At 47.5% G+C, this 14,693-nt stretch overlaps 1 protein-coding gene across 1 annotated transcript in view; it reads right to left on the reverse strand.

Moving 5' to 3' along the window:
• Positions 1–14,693, reverse strand: part of IL15 (interleukin 15) — a 322,051-nt gene that overhangs the window by 242,069 nt on the left and 65,289 nt on the right. The gene's annotated exons all lie outside the window — the stretch shown is intronic.

The raw sequence follows: 14,693 nt of genomic DNA on the forward strand, positions 1-14,693 counted from the left end.
CAGACCTGTCATTTTGGGTGGGCCCAGAGTTAACCTGGGTGGGCCCTTCCCACCCCCCCCCCTGTACACACATACAATATAGTTTGACCCCCTCTGCCCGTTTCTCTCTGAACCCCCTCCCCTGGTCCAACCACAGAGCCATTGCCCGTCGCAATTCATATAGGTAACCTGCGCCGGCCCTGCAGGCTTCTCTCTACCACGTCCCCGCCAAAGAAACAAGAAGTGACATCACTGAGGGCAGGACATGATAGAGAGAAGCCTGCGGGGCCGGCGCAGGATGCCTATAAGAATTGCCGCCAGCAGTAACTCTGAGGTAGGCCGGGAGGGGGTTTCAGAGAGAAACGGGCATATGCCAGGTCACGAGTGGAGAAGAGGAAGCGAGAGTAGTGAGGCGCTGCCACTGAAGAGTTTTGGGGACCTCATGGGCTGCTGACTGGGTGGGCCTGTGGCAAGAATGGTTGGGCCTGTGCCCACCCAGGCCCACCCTTAGCTACGCCACTGCCCACAGCACCTCTCACTGAAGCAGCAGTGCCTTATAGTTACACCTGTAACCGCATCAACATCAGGGCTGTTCCAAGGATTGTGTGAGTGATGCAGCCACACAGGGTGTACGGAAGACAGGGGCAGAAATATTGCTACCCGTCCATTGTCTTCTCTGGCTGTGATGCAGTGAGCGGGGCAGGCACTAGGAGATGACGTACAGGGTGCAATTCCAGGGCAAGATAATGCTAAGCAGCAGTATCCTATACTAACACTCATCACTGCAGCAGAAGTATCCTACAGTTACACCCATCACTGCAGCAGCAAAATTCTATAGTTACACCCATCATGGAGCAGCAGTATCCTACAGTAACACCCATCACTGCAGCAGAAGTATCCTACAGTTACACCATCACTGCAGCAGCAGTATCCTACATTAACACCCCACTGCAGCAGCAAAATCCTAGTTACACTCGTCACTGCAGCAGCAAAATCCTACAGTTACACCCGTCACTGGAGCAACAGTATCCTACAGTAACACCCATCACTGCAGCAGAAGTATCCTACAGTAACACCCATCACTGCAGCAGAAGTATCCTATAGTTACACCCATCACTGCAGCAGCAAAATCCTACAGTTACACCCATCACTATAGCAGCAATATCCTACATTAACACCCATCACTGCAGCAGAAGTATCCTACAGTTACACCCATCACTGCAGCAGCAGTATCCTACATTAACACCTGTCACTGCAGCAGCAAAATCCTACAGTTACACCCATCACTATAGCAGCAATATCCTACATTAACACCCATCACTACAGCAGCAAAATCCTAGTTACACTTGTCACTGCAGCAGCAGCAAAATCCTACAGTTACACCCCGTCACTGGAGCAGCAAAATCCTACAGTTACACCCATCACTACAGCAGCAGTATCCTACATTAACACCCATCACTGCAGCAGCAGTACCCTACAGTTATACCCATCAATGCAGCAGCAAAATCCTACAGTTACACCCATCACTGGAGCAGCAGTATCCTACAGTTACACCTGTCACTGCAGCAGCAAATACTACAGTAACACCTGTCACTGCAGCAGCAATATCCTACAGTAATACCCATCACTGCATCAACAGTATCCTACAGTTACACCTGTCACTGCAGCAGCAAAATCCTACACCACTGCAGCAACAGTATCCTACAGTTACACTGCACCCATCACTGGACAGCAGTATCCTACAGTAACACCCATCACTGCATCAGAAGTCCTACAGTAACACCCGTCACTGCAGCAGCAAATCCTACAGTTACACCCGTCACTGGAGCAGCAGTATCCTACGTAACACCTGTCACTGCAGCAGAAGTATCCTACAGTTACACCTGTCACTGCAGCAGCAGAATCCTACAGTTACACCCATCACTGCAGCAGCAAATCCTACAGTTACACCCTGTCACTGGAGCCGCAGTATCCTACAGAAACACCCATCACTGCAGCGGAAGTATCCTACAGTAACACCCGTCACTGCAGCAGCAAAATCCTACAGTTACACCCATCACTGCAGCAGCAATATCCTACAGTTACACCTGTCACTGAGCAGCAGTATCCTACAGTACACCATCACTGCAGCGGAGTAGCCTACAGTAACACCCGTCACTGCAGCAGCCAAAATCCTACAGTTACACCCTCACTGCAGCAGCAATATCCTACAGTAATACCCATCACTGCATCAACAGTATCCTACAGTTACACCTGTCACTGCAACAACAAAATCCTAGTTGCACCTGTCACTGCAGCAGCAGTATCCTACACCACTGCAACAACAGTATCCTACAGTTCACTGCACCCATCACTGGAGCAGCAGTATCCTACAGTAAAACCCATCACTGCAGCAGAAGTATCCTACAGTAACACCCGTCACTGCAGCAGAAGTATCCTACAGTTACACCCATCACTGCAGCAGAAGTATCCTACATTAACACCCGTCACTGTAGCAGCAAAATCCTATAGTTTACACCCATCATGGAGCAGCAGTAATCCTACAGTAACACCCATCACTGCAGCAGAAGTATCCTACAGTAACACCCATCACTGCAGCAGAAGTATCCTACAGTTACACCCATCACTGCAGCAGCAAAATCCTCAGTTACCCCATCACTATAGCAGCAATATCCTACATTAACACCCATCACTGCAGCAGAAGTATCCTACAGTTACACCCATCACTGCAGCAGCAGTATCCTACATTCACCCCTGTCACTGCAGCAGCAAATCCAGTTACACACCCATCACTGCAGCAGAAGTATCCTACAGTTACACCCATCACTGCAGCAGCAAAATCCTACAGTTACACCCATCACTATAGCAGCAAAATCCTACAGTAACACCCGTCACTGCAGCAGCAAAATCCTACAGTTACACCCATCACTGCAGCAGCAATATCCTACAGTAATACCCATCACTGCATCAACAGTATCCTACAGTTACACCTGTCACTGCAACAACAAAATCCTAGTTGCAACTGTCACTGCAGCAGCAGTATCCTACACCACTGCAACAACAGTATCCTACAGTTACACTGCACCCATCACTGGAGCAGCAGTATCCTACAGTAAACCCATCACTGCAGCGAAGTATCCTACAGTAACACCCGTCACTGCAGCAGAAGTATCCTACAGTTACACCCATCACTGCAGCAGAAGTATCCTACATTAACACCCGTCACTGTAGCAGCAAAATCTTAGTTACACCCCTCATGGAGCAGCAGTATCCTACAGTAACACCCATCACTGCAGCAGAAGTATCCTACAGTAACACCCATCACTGCAGCAGATATCCTACAGTTACACCCATCACTGCAGCAGCAAAATCCTACAGTTACACCCACATCACTATAGCAGCAATATCCTACATTAACACCCATCACTGCAGCAGAAGTATCCTACAGTTACACCCATCACTGCAGCAGCAGTATCCTACATTAACACCTGTCACTGCAGCAGCAAAATCCTAGTTACACCCATCACTGCAGCAGAACTATCCTACAGTTACACCCATCACTGCAGCAGCAAAAATCCTACAGTTACACCCATCACTATAGCAGCAATATCCTACATTAACACCCATCACTGCAGCAGAAGTATCCTACATTAACACCCATCACTGCAGCAGCAGTACCCTACAGTTATACCCATCAATGCCAGCAAAATCCTACAGTTACACCCATCACTGGAGCAGCAGTATCCTACAGTTACACCTGTCACTGCAGCAGCAAAATACTACAGTAACACTGTCACTGCAACAGCAATATCCTACAGTAATACCCATCACTGCATCAACAGTATCCTACAGTTACACCTGTCACTGCAGCAGCAAAATCCTACACCACTGCAGCAACAGTATCCTACAGTTACACTGCACCCATCACTGGAGCAGCAGTATCCTACAGTAACACCCATCACTGCATCAGAAGTATCCTACAGTAACACCCGTCACTGCAGCAGCAAAATCCTACAGTTACACCCATCACTGCAGCAGCAATATCCTACAGTAATACCCATCACTGCATCAACATATCCTACAGTTACACCTGTCACTGCAACAACAAAATCCTAGTTACACCTGTCACTGCAGCAGCAGTATCCTACACCACTGCAGCAACAGTATCCTACAGTTACACTGCACCCATCACTGGAGCAGCAGTATCCTACAGTAACACCCATCACTGCAGCAGAAGTATCCTACAGTAACACCCGTCACTGCAGCAGCAAAATCCTACAGTTACACCCATCACTGCAGCAACAGTATCCTACAGTTACACTGCACCCATCACTGCAGCAGAAGTATCCTACAGTAACACCCGTCACTGGAGCAGCAGTATCCTACAGTAACACCCATCATGCAGCAGAATTATCCTACAGTAACACCCATCACTTCAGCAACAGTATCCTACAGTTACACCTGTCACTGCAGCAGCAATATCCTACAGTAATACCCATCACTGCAGCAACAGTATCCTACAGTTACACCTGTCACTGCTGTAGCAAAATACTTGTTACACCCGTCACTGCAGCAGCAGTACCCTACAGTTACACCCATCACTGCAGTAGCAAACTCCTACAGTAACACCCATCACTGCAGCAGATGTATCCTACAGTAACACCCGTCACTGCAGCAGCAAAATCCTACAGTTACACCCATCACTGCAGCAGCAATATCCTACAGTTACACCCATCACTGCACCCATCACTGGAGCAGCAGTATCCTACAGTAACACCCATCACTGCAGCAGAAGTATCCTACAGTAACACCCGTCACTGGAGCAGCAGTATCCTACAGTAACACCCATCACTGCAGCAGAATTATCCTACAGTTACACCTGTCACTGCAGCAGCAATATCCTACAGTTACACCTGTCACTGCAGCAGCAAATATCCTACAGTAATGCCCATCACCGCAGCAACAGTATCCTACAGTTACACCTGTCACTGCTGTAGCAAAATACTTGTTACACCCGTCACTGCAGCAGCAGTACCCTACAGTTACACCCATCACTGCAGTAGCAAACTCCTACAGTTACACCTGTCACTGCAGCAGCAGTATCCTACATTAACACTAATCCTACAGTTACACTACACCCATTACTTTAGCAGCTAAATCCTACAGTTACACTCGTCACTGCAGCAGCAGTATCCTACAGTAAACCAATCACTGAACCAGCAGTATCCTACAGATACACCCATCACTGCTGCAGCAGTATCCTACAGTAACACCCGTCACTGATGCAGCAGTATCCTACAGTAACACCCATCACTGCTGCAGCAAATCCTACAGTTACACCCATCACTGCAGCAGCAAAACCTACAGTTACACCCGTCACTGCAGCAGCAAAATTACACCCAACACTGCAGCTGCAAAATCCTACAGTTATACCCATCAGTACAGCTGCAAAATCCTACAGTTACACCTGTCACTGGCTGGATCACTGGCTCAGTGCTGGCTCTGCTGAAGAAGTCCCATGTCTTCCAGGAAAGACTTGTGTTAAAGTTCCCAGATGGTGCCAACTTGTCATTGGTGATCTGTAGTTCTGTATCGCTGATGGCGCTTTGGTGGTAGGTGTCTGTAGCTCTCAAGTAGTCCACTGCTGCTAGGGCCTTTTCAGAAGCATCTGAGAAGATGCAGATTTCTTTATGAGCGGCAGTACTGAGTGCTGCAGGGATGTAAGTGTGTAGGATGTGCAGTTGTTCAAGACTCTTTAGAGAATCTTTTCACTTCTCCCATTCTTGTCGCATTTCGGGTGGTAATGGAGCATCCCACTCATCAGTCCTTTGGGAAATCTCTCAGTAGGAATCTTCCTTGAATGGTGACTGGAGCTAAAAGCCCCAGTGATCGTACGGACTATTAACTGTAGACAAGACGTCTCTGCGTGTATATGGCTTCTCTTTAGTGGAGAATTGAAAGATGAAAATGTCTGCCAGAGGTTTGACTCGGTGGTACAACTGCTGCCAAAGTTAAGTACAACTAATTGTAGTTTAAAAGCTATAAGTTATAAGCTCTTTGGAATGAGTGTTGAATGGTAAAAACAAACAAAAGAATTTGAAATTATCGGGTAGATCTATGAAGATGTACACAGCGCCATAATTATATGGGACGCTGTGCCCAAATGGGAAATGCTGTTGATTATTCTGATGATTCCCGCTCTTCAAAAAAAAAAAAACTTATTAGGTGAATTGAAAAATATGAAGTATATGTGAATTTGTATATGTGAAGTGGAGGAGTGGCCTAGTGGTTAGGGTGGTGGACTTTGGTCCTGAGGAACTGAGTTCGATTCCCACTTCAGGCACAGGCAGCTCCTTGTGACTCTGGGCAAGTCACTTAACCCTCCATTGCCCAATGTAAGCCGCATTGAGCCTGCCATGAGTGGGAAAGCACGGGGTACAAATGTAACAAAAAAAAATTAAAATGTTCATCTGAAGTTTCTGCTTTGGTAGTTAATGTTTCAAACGTGTCTCAAAAGCAAGAAAATACAGCTGAGGATTTTCAACTGAGACTGAAAGGAGGATTGAGGAAAATAAGTCAGCTGTGACAGCCCTGATTAAAGATAAGAAACTAACACAGAAAATGTTGAAAATTTGAGACGTTTGAACTTAAGAGTCTTAAATTTTCCTTGAATTGTTGATCAAGTTTGTGAAAATTATTTGGCAGAAGTATACTCTCTCCCCCCCCCCCCCCCCCCCCCACTTTAATAAGGTTTACTTCCTCCCTCTGAAAAAATCAGGCACTCAAAGAACTGACATTCAAGCATTGGATATATCTACCATATTAGAAAATTCAGCAGATGAAGTACAAGAGCAAAGTACGTTTTGTGTTTGAGCAGGATTTGAATACTATTTTGAGAATTTACTTTAGGAAATCAATGATTACATTTCTGTGGCAGAGAGTTTGGATCCATCCCGATGTATCACGTGCCATCCGGGAGAGAAGCAAGTTGTTTCTAGCCATGCATCAAGAAGTTAATTCCCTCGATGGAACTTTCTTCCTTTGATATCCTTGTAAACACAAGGTTAAATGTCTTAATGCTCAGTATATATTCTTTGCCCCGAAACAATTCCAAAAGTACAAAGACTAGGGGACATTCAAGGAAGTTACACGGAAATACTTTTAAAACAAATAGGAGGAAATATTTTTCACTCAACAAATAGTTGAGCTCTGGAACTCTTTGCTTGAGGATGTGGTAACAGTAGTTAGCGTATCTGAATTTTTAAAAAGTTTGCATAAGTTCCTGGAGGAAAAGTCCATATTCTGCTATTGAGACAGACATGGGGAAGCAACTGCTTGCCCTGGGATTTGTAGCATGGAATGTTGCCATGGGTTTCTGCCAGGTACTTGTGGCCTGGATTGGCCACTGTTGGAAGCAGGATACTGAGCTAGATGGACCATTGGTCTGACCCAGTATTACTATTCTTATGTTCTTAGGAATTCAATGGGCTTCGTCGCATTTGCCGCGTTGGAATTGCTAGTGCGGCTTTGTAAAACTACACTGGCTCCCTTTAAAAGAACGGATCACTTTTGCACCCTGGTTCATAAAATAATCCACGGTGAGGCTCCAGGATATATGTCAGACCTTATTGACCTACCAACCAGGAACTCTACCAGCTCATCACGAACATTCCCGAATCTCCACTACCCAAACTGCAAGGGACTGAAATATAAATTAACATATGCATCCAGCTTCTCTTACATATGCACGCAAATTTGGAATGAATTACCAAAATCCATAAAAATAGCACACAACATCATGACCTTCCGTAAACTATTGAAAACTTATTTATTTAAGAAAGCATACAATAACAACTCCTCATAAATTCAAATTAACAAAACATAGTAACATAGTAGATGACGGCAGAAAAAACCTGCACGGTCCATCCAGTCTGCCCAACAGAAAAAAATTGAATCGACTATCCCTCCGCAAAGTCAAACAAGCCAAAGAACCATCAAGATAGAACCAGACTAATGCTAAGGGCGGGATCTGGGCCAGTCCAGAGGGACTAAAGGAAAGAAAATTAGCAGGTAAGATCTAATTTCTCCTTCCTTAGAATCCCTCCAGACTGGCCCAGAAATAACTGATGGGTATCAGAGCAGTACATTCAAGGGTGGGATCCACAAAGCCCTGTGGTAAGAACATACTCATCAAAACCCACTTCCTCACAGGCTTGTGTATCTAACTGGTAGTGACGAACAGAAGTGTGAAGAGATGACCAGGCTGCCACCTTACAGATGTCCAAGGGAGGAACAAGAGACCGTTCTGCCCAAGAAGAGGCAACATCCCTCGTGGAATGAGCCCGAACACCCTGTGCCAGAAATAAGGCAGGATACTAACCCCTCTGAGAATTCTGACATCATTGGGAAAGGACGCATGGTCTTCTTGGCCAATCCAGAACAACCAAAACCACTTGTCCCTTAAAGCTCTTGATTTGCTGAATGACCCAGCCCAACAGAGGCCATGGGGGAAACACATAGAGCAGGCCTTCTGGCCAAAGTTGCATCACAGCATTGATTCCCTTTGACCGCCAATCCTTTCTCCAACTGAAAACCCGTCTTGTGTTGGTGTTTTGATGTGTAGCCATCAGATCCATTACCGGGACACTCCAACGATGAACTATGCAGCTGTAAGTTTCCAGACTCCGGGCCCATTTCCCTGGATCCAGAGTATGACATCTGAGAAAGTCGGCCATCATATTCTGTGAACCGGCTACATGAGCTGCAGACAGATCTAGCAGATGATGCTCCGCCCAACTCATGCGAAGTGCTGTCTCCTTTGCGAACTGACTTCTCGTGCCTTCTTAATTACTGGCGCACGCCACTGCCGTAGCGTTGTCAGAGAGAACTCTTACCACTTTCCCCACAACAAGACTGTGAAACGCCTGGAGGGCTAACCATATCACCCTGGTCAACAGATTGATAGAAGAGGAAGATTCCTCCTGGGACCACAGACCCTGGAAGAGGACATATGAGCCTTTGCCCAAGGAACTACTTCTACGGGTGCCACTTCTACGGAGCTGAGAACCAGAAGATAATCACTGGCCCGAGGGACTGGACAGTGAAGGAGATGGCGAATATGATCCTGCAACTTGTGAATCCGAGGCAGCAGAAGAAAAACTTGGCCTAGAAGAGTGTTAAATGAGACCCCTGAGATAGTCCAGAGACTGAGTTGAGACCAAATGACTTTTGAAGGATTTATTATCCAACCGATGGCGTCCAAGCACAATTATACAACATGTATTCTCTATATCGCAACTGTTTTGCTAATTACTCTTGATTTCCAGTTTAATGATCTAATTGTTCAGCTATTTTTTTTGTCATGATTGAAGTTTAACCTATTATCTTTAGCTCTTATCATAGGACAAACTTCCTCTTGTAACCTAACCTAATCTGGTCCCTTTGCCCCAACTATGTATTTCTCCTATCTGGAACTGGTAATCACCACTTGCGGAATTTGGTAAGCACATTGAGCCTGCAAATAGGTGGGGAAAATGTGGGCTACAAATGTTATAAATAAATTAATAAAAGGAGCCCTTAGTATTTTGTTCAATGCCAAGTGTTATGTGGCTCTTACCTACCCTTCAGACAAGTGAAGGAATAGTCTCATGGTTAGAGCAGTGGATTGAGAACCACTGAAATCCAGTTTCAAATCCCATGTGGCTCCTTGTGATGTTGGGCAAGTCACTTAACCCTCTATTAACTCAGATATGAGCTTACATTGTAAGCCCCTCTTGGTACAGGTAAGCACCTGCTGCACCTGAATATCATGTAACTTGCCTTGAAGACTGAGAAAGACACAAGCCAAATCCAAAAAGGGTCAGTGTCCCCCAGTTATTCCCATTTCTTTCCGAAGCACAACAAACCACTCAAACTTCCAGTGAAAAAAATGGGAATTACACTTTCAAACGACCGACAACTTGAAAATTAACTAACACAGTCATCTTGTATATCCTATTCCCCTTTTTAGTCACTCTCCAGCCGAAAACCCTGGTCTGCCACAGCACACCCATGACCAATCATCTGACTCCACCAGTGGCGTAGCCAGACAGCCAATTTGGGTGGGCCTGAGCCCAAATGGATGGGCACAACATTTTTTCTGCCCATGTCCTACTCCCACATGTCACCCCACATTTCACCCTCTCATCCACCCCCATGTTCAACCTCTCTTTCTTCCTCCCTCTCTCCTTCTCTCCACATCACTCTCACTGTCTCCCTTCCTTGTGCCCTTGGTCCAACATCTCTCTTGTTCTTCCTTCTTCTTCCCCATACAGCATCTCTCCCTCTCTCCTACTTCTATGTCCAACATTTCTCTCTCTCTCTCTCTCTCTCTCTCTCTCTCCCTGCTCTGCATCTCTCCCTCCATCCCTCCCACTCCACATCCAGCATTTCTTCCTCTCTCTCCCATGCATCTCTCCCTCCCCCTCCATCCTCATGTCCATTTCTCCCTCTCTCACCTCAGCATCTCTTCCTCTCTCTCCATCCCATGCAGCAGCTCTTCCTCCCACCCCACCTCCAACAGTTGTCTCCCCCAATGTAGCATCTCTCTCTCCCATCCCATGTCCAACTTTCTCCTCATCCTTACCCCCCTGTGCAGCAACTCTCCCTCCCATCCCAAATAATTATTTTTTCTTACCTACACCCCATGCATCTCTTCCTCCCTCACCTCAAAAAATTAATCCTCTCTCTTCCCTCCCCATGTGCAGCAGCTCTTTCATCCCATCCCCTCCATGCAGTTGTTTTTGTGATCCTTTGTCTGAATCTCCCCTCTCCTTTTACAAACATCACATCAGCTTGTCCTCCTGTGCCTACCTCGAAGAACTTCTCCCTGAAATTCTTCTCCCTGCTGCTGGATCAGACACACACAGAGAAGCACAACTGAAAAGGCGACTGATATCCTACAGCCCAGCACAACTGGCGGACGGGGAAGCAAAACCAAATGCAAGAGAAAAAAAAGTGTGTTTTAAGTAAGACTTTAAAGGAAGAGAAGGACAATTCAGAAGAAAGCGCTGGAGGGAGATCATTCCAGAGCTGCAAACGCATATCAGTACCCAGTAACTGAAAATTCACAGCCCGAAACAGTGCACAAGGATATTTCACCTTGAAACCACAAACTGGGTCTGTCAGCTCCTGTCCTTCACAGAGCAGCTAGGATGATATTTACACATCAAGCAAATCCATCACAGGACTCACATCTGCAGGATCCTTTGAAGTTCCCAGTCAACCAGAGAAGTGTTTTCATAGGTGCCAGATGGACGCTGCAGGGGGGAGCGGAACAGCCTGTGTGAATCGTAGCGCTGTTGGTGACGGGTGAAAAAAGGAATGCTGCAGGGGACCGAGGGCAGCAGCGGGAGAACAATTTCAGGCAGGCAACACTCCCGGACCAGACCCCAAAGCAGCGATTTGTAGGTGTTGGGGCTAGCTAGGGTGGGCCTGGAGCAAAAGTGGCTGGGCCTGGGCCCGTCCAGGCCACCCGTAAGCTACGCCCTGGACTCCACCCCTCCCCCCCCCCCTTTTCTTTTGACAAACACTTTCTCTAACACACATTCTTACCCCAGCTCCACTCCAGCAACTTGTACAAAAAGCACTTCGCTACACACCCAAAATCCCCAACCCACCAAACGTTAGGCACCCCAGTGTCCTGACTGATGCGATGTGAGCCCTTGGGTCCCCCAGGAGGAGCGTAAGGTATGCCTCAATGTTCCCCCCAAGGACAGCCGGCACCCCGACTTCACCCGCGGCGACAACCGTTCACCAGAGGTTGAGCCCCCAGCTGCAGTTGGCCAACGGGACTTCTGGAACCCGCGGGGGTGGCCAGACTGACCGGACACAAGGGAACCAACCCCAGCAGGGAGAGGAGCAGGCAAGGAGCAGAGTAGTCCAGGGACCAACAACAGGTCAAGGCAAAGCGGCGAGCAGAAGTAGTCCAGAGACAGGCAACTGGGTCAAGGCAGGCGGCGAGCAGAGTAGTCCAGGACAAACAGAAGAGTCAAACACAGGCGACACGCAAGTAGTCCAGAACTCACCACTAATCTGGAGCCTCACTGAACAAGAAGCTGAAGCAATCTGCCTGCCAGAGATGCAGCTTTTAATACCACTAGCATCAGTAAGCGGAGGCTCAGCTGGCCGGGGCGGAGACTTCGGGAAGCTCCCTCGAGGAACCCTTCGGAGTGGCTCAAGGCCGGTCTTCTGGTGGGAGTCTTGGTCTCAGCCACCCAATCAGGGTCCTCCAGGGCGGGATCTTGATTCCCGCGTTCACTAGCGGAAGAGACGCTGGGCCCCAAGTTCCCGGCGCCATCTTCCCTGCCGGAGCGGGCGCAACGTCCATAGCCTGGCGATGGAGAACCAGAAGTCATAGGAGGGCCGGTCTTCGGCCGCAACCTCGGCGGCGGCCGGCCCCCGCTCTTGGCCGGCATCCGCCTCGAGACCGGAATGGCCGGCCAATCGGGATGAGGAACCGGCGCACTTTCGCTCGACGGCGGGATCAAGGCCGGCCATGGCCGCGGGCCGGCCTCGGGGTGAGCACAGACGGAGTTAGCGAGGGATTGTGACACCAGATTTACATTGTGCTACTTGGCTTATGCGTATAATTCTAACATAGTAATATAGTAAGTGACGGCAGATAAAGACCCAAACAGTTCCATCCAGTCTGCCCAACAGTCACATTCATTATCAATTCGAGATTAAATCAACAATGAACATGATATTATATACTTGATCATGGGCTTTCTTTGTTGCTTCTGGGATATAGATTGTAGAAGTCCACCCGGCTCTGTCCTTTTGTTCCATCTACTGGAATTGCTGTCAAAGCCCACTCTAGCCTCTCTGAATCTTCTTGTCATTTGCGGCACACAGACCGTAAAAGTCTGCCCAGCACTGTTCTCATATTCCAAACTGCTGGAGTTTCTCTCTCCTAACAGATTGCTATATGTGAGACTCAAACCGTACAAGTTAGCCCAGCACCAGCCTTAGTCAATATATTTATTTATTTATTATTTATTTATTTATTGCATTTGTATCCCACATTTTCCCACCTTTTTGCGGGCTCAGTGTGGCTTACAATATGATATGAATAATGGAAATACAATATGTAACAACTTGGTTATGGATTACATTGTGCAGAGTTATGCGAGACAATCGAAGTATCGTTAAGAATGTAACAATTGGACATAGACCATGAAACATTGGAAGGAGACAATGGGAAGCTTAAACGGCAGAATTAAGACACAAAGACATATGGTGTACATCTTTCTGTGAGTAAATGTATGAGTGATGTGAGATACAGGGGATGAGAGATCAGAAGTGGGTATATGGCGCATTGAAGATAGAGTGTGGACTCTATGTGTTTTGTCTCTTTCCGTAAATTTTTTCGAAAAGATGGGTCTTCAATAATTTGCGGAAGGAAGCTTGTTCGTGAATTGTTCTTAGCCAGAGTTGCCATCTAAGCACCACTTGACATGCAAAGACATATGCAAACCCTTTAAGTTTTGGTATTCTGTATGCGAGCACAACTTAATTATCTTAATAAGTCAGTCAGCACTGATAATTATTGACACTAATTGGCTTTAATTAGAATTTATGCAGGGGTGTAGCCAGACCTCGAGGTGGGAGGGGTCCAGAGGCCAAGGTGAGGTGGGCACATCTTGGTCGCCACCTCGCTGCCGCCCCCCCTCCGCTGCCTCACCGCCTCCTCTCTGCCGCATCGCTGCCCTGCTTCTCCCAATCCAATGCTGCCACTAGGTACATCTTGGCTGATGGGGATCCCCAACCCCCACCAGCTGAAGCAGCAACCGCCTCAATACCTTGGCTGGCGGAGGTCCTCAACCCCCGTCAGCTGAAGACTTCGTCCAGTGCTGGTCTCTGGCACCACCGGGCATTGCCTGCCTTGCTCTCTCTTCCCCTCACGTTGGGAAATTTCACTAAAAGGAGCATCCTGGATGTGAGGGGAAGAGAGAGCAAGGCAGGCAATGCGGCGACACCGCCACAGACCAGCACTGGACGAAGTCTTCTGGTGGCAGGGTTGGGGACCCCCCCCTAGCCACCAGGGTCCCAGAGCAAATTTGGAGGGGCCCAGGCCCCAGTGGCCCCATGTAGCCCCTGAAATCTCAACCTTAATCCAAGACAAAACCTGCTTGTCTGACATTGCTGCCTGGATGTCTCAACGCCATCTCAAATTAAACATGGCTAAAACTGAACTTCTCATTTTCCCCCCTAAACCCTCCTCCCCTCTTCCCCATTCTCTATCTCTGTTAATGGCTCTCATATTCTCCCTGTCTCTTTGGCTCGTAACCTTGGAGTCGTCTTCGACTCTTCTCTCTCCTTCTTTGCTCATATTCAACAAATCGCCCAAAACCTGCCGCTTCTTTATCTTCAACATTAGCAAAATTCACCCCTTCCTTCTGAACACGCCACCAAAACCCTTATTCACACCCTTGTTACTTCTCGCTTGGACTATTGCAATTTACTTCTCACTGGTCTTCCACTCAATCATCTTTCTCCTCTCCAATCTGTCCAGAATTCTGCAGCTCGACTTATTTTCCATCAGAATCGTTATGCCCACACTAGCCCACTTCTCAAGTCACTTCACTGGCTCCCTGTCTGCTTCCGTATACAGTTCAAACTTCTCTGACTGACCTTTAAATGCATCCACTCTATGACCCCTCATTACCTCTCCT

The sequence above is a fragment of the Microcaecilia unicolor genome, chromosome 2 (assembly GCF_901765095.1).
Source record: "Microcaecilia unicolor chromosome 2, aMicUni1.1, whole genome shotgun sequence".
In the NCBI taxonomy this organism is placed as follows: Eukaryota; Metazoa; Chordata; class Amphibia; order Gymnophiona; family Siphonopidae; genus Microcaecilia; species Microcaecilia unicolor.